Consider the following 3,242-nt stretch of genomic DNA (forward strand, 5'->3'; position numbering starts at 1 on the left):
TAACTGTGTTAGATAGCTCCTCTAGGTCATCCATAAAATATTTGTGTTAGTTAACTTCTCCATATCATCTATAAAATAATTGTGTGAGATACGTTTTCCATATTAGTCAGAAAATTATTAGATTAGATACATTTTCCAGATCATTGATAAATTAATGATATGAGATACCTTCTCTATGTCATCCACAAAATAATTGTATTATATACTTTCTCTATATCATCCACAAAATAATTGTGTTAGATGCTTTCTCCATATCATCCACAAAATAATTGTGCTAGGTACTTTCTCTAGATCATCTACAAAATAATTGTATTAGTTATCTTCTCTATATTATCCACAAAATAATTGTGTTAGGTACTTTCTCTATATCAGCCACAAAATAATTGTATTAGATTCTTTCTCTATATTATCCACAAAATAATTGTGTTCACATTTTGTAACAAATTGATTTTTTTTGTAATATTCATACATTATTGAGTTAGAGATAATGAGAAAAAGAATTCTATTCATTCCAAAAATAATATGGGCTGGGTGTTACTCAATTTTTAGCGTACCCAGACTGTGAGTCCAGGTTTCATGATTCGGAACTCGTTGCCGTAAAAACGCGTTTCACATTTTGGGGTCATAAGTGCACTAAAAGAGTAAAAGGTCAAACCCTAGTTTGTGAGCGGTGGGGGCTGTTGACATGTTACCTTCATTCTAAACTAAACAATTCTACTCTATGTTAAGACAGCCCTTGTGTAGCTTTGGGTGAAATTTTGGAATAAACCAGAAAACTGTACCTAAGTAAAATAATGAAAATATATTTCATATTAGCATTAAAACAGTTATTCTAATATTTTAAACAAATTGAGATTTAACTATTTAACTATTGAGTGAGAAGTTTGTTTTATAATTACTAGATAATTTTACTCGCCCGGTTGAGAAATACGTCTGAAAAATGAATATTGGTTTTTACTCGCCCGGTTGAGAAATACGTCTGAAAAATGAATATTGGTTTTTACTCGCCCGGTTGAGAAATACGTCTGAAAAAATGAATATTGGTTTTTACTCGCCCGGTTGAGAAATACGTCTGAAAAATGAATATTGGTTTTCACTCGTCCGGTTGAGAAATACGTCTGAAAAATGAATATTGGTTTTTACTCGTCCGGTTGAGAAATACGTCTGAAAAAATGAATATTGGTTTTTACTCGTCCGGTTGAGAAATACGTCTGAAAAATGAATATTGGCTTTTACTCGTCCGGTTGAGAAATACGTCTGAAAAATGAATATTGGTTTGGATAGCTATATATTTATCTGTGTTGGTGATGACTTTTTTTCTCTTTTTGTGATAGTATTTTTAACTAGTTTTTAACCAAACCAGATCACATTATAAGCCCTGGTATGAATATAAAACTATATGGTGAAAAACACAAAATATGTTTTACAGATGAAGTAGCAGCATTCTTGAAAAAAGAGAATTAATAAGACATAACACCCTGGGGACAGAAATATAATTAGCGCAATAAACAGAACTTAAAAATTTAATAAAATTGTATCAAAAACAAAAAGTGCAAAATTATTAGTTTAAACTCTGATAAACTGTGATTGAAAATAAATAGAAAATCTTTTAATAACAAAGTAATATTCCATAGGAGAAAACTAATAATAACATGAAATTTCTACTAAAAGAAGAAATAAGTAAAAAGTCTGACTGGCTATAAGTCCATTAGGTTTAAGATTTGAATATTAAAACTCTTTAATATCATTAGCAGGTATTCGTTTCGTTTGTACAAAACAAGGACAGTTTTGTTGTTGTTGTTTTTTTACATACCGGGTGGTTAGGGCGCTCGACTCGCAATCTGTGGGTCGCGAGTTCGAATCTCCGTGTCACCAAACATGCTCGCCTTTTCAGCCGTGGGTGCGTTATAATGTGACGGTCAATCCAACTATTTATTGGTAAAAGAGTAGCCCAAGAGTTGGCGGTGGGTGGGGATGACTAGCTGCCTTCCCTCTAGTCTTTCACTGGTAAATGAGGGATGGCTTGTGTAGCTTTGCGCAAAATTCAAAACAAAACTATATCCTACTGTCTGCCTGAAAGTGGAAGAACTCTTACAGCAGAACGTTTAGGACAGCAACGGGCTCATCAGGACCAGCACCCTTATTCGCAAAGCGAAAGCTTTGTTGCGAGGAGAAATCTTTAACCAAAGAAGAAATTACAATGGATCTGTTTAACCAAAGAAGTAATTACAATGGATCTGTTTAACCAAAGAAGTAATTACAATGGATCTGTTTAACCAAAGAAGTAATTACAATGGAGCTGTTTAACCAAAGAAGAAATTACAATGGATCTGTTTAACCAAAGAAGTAATTACGATGGATCTGTTTAACCAAAGAAGTAATTACAATGGAGCTGTTTAACCAAAGAAGTAATTACAATGGATCTGTTTAACCAAAGAAGTAATTACAATGGATCTGTTTAACCAAAGTAATTACAATGGAGCTGTTTATCCAAATAAGTAATTACAATGGAGCTGGGCATACCTCCTGGTGCTGGGAACAAGATGGCTAACAAGGATTTAAAGTTGATGACAGCTTAAATCTCCCGATACAGCTCAAATAGATTATTGTGTCTTTGGCTTGCTTATGTTTAGGTTTGGAAGCCGTAGACTTAAGACAATTAACCGGATTATGTAACGCTGCAGATGAGTTTGTTGAGATGAAGCCTGATCACATAGAAATATCAACGTTGAACATTGTTAAGGATCAGTAGAAGCAGATAAAGCATGTTTGCTGACAAAAATGACCTCCTTCAATACTAGCACATCGAACTTAGTCACCATTTGAAAAAGAAAAATTTCCACAGACGTACAAAAGTGAGAAGCCCACAATATACCTGTAGCACTGAATATGGCAAACACAAAATAATTCATTTGCAGGGAATGAGACACATACATAAACAAATACACAAAACTTTTATACCACCGAGTATAATGACAACAAAACAGACTGCTCGACAGTTTCTGACATTGTTTAAACATTGACAATATTTTTATAAGAAAACAAGCAATGTGAAACATTCGCCAAATTAAAATAAGTTTATTGACTAATATGAAAACAACGTTTCGAGAAACAGCCCTTTATCGGGTTTCTAGTATTTGTTTTATTTTATTTTTTCCTTTTATAATTTCCTCACCCACGAAATTATTTTATTAACATAACAGAGTATTTTTATAAGGTCATTCAGCCAACACTTTCTCTTT

This window comes from Limulus polyphemus, unplaced genomic scaffold (assembly GCF_000517525.1).
Source record: "Limulus polyphemus unplaced genomic scaffold, Limulus_polyphemus-2.1.2 Scaffold1318, whole genome shotgun sequence".
In the NCBI taxonomy this organism is placed as follows: Eukaryota; Metazoa; Arthropoda; class Merostomata; order Xiphosura; family Limulidae; genus Limulus; species Limulus polyphemus.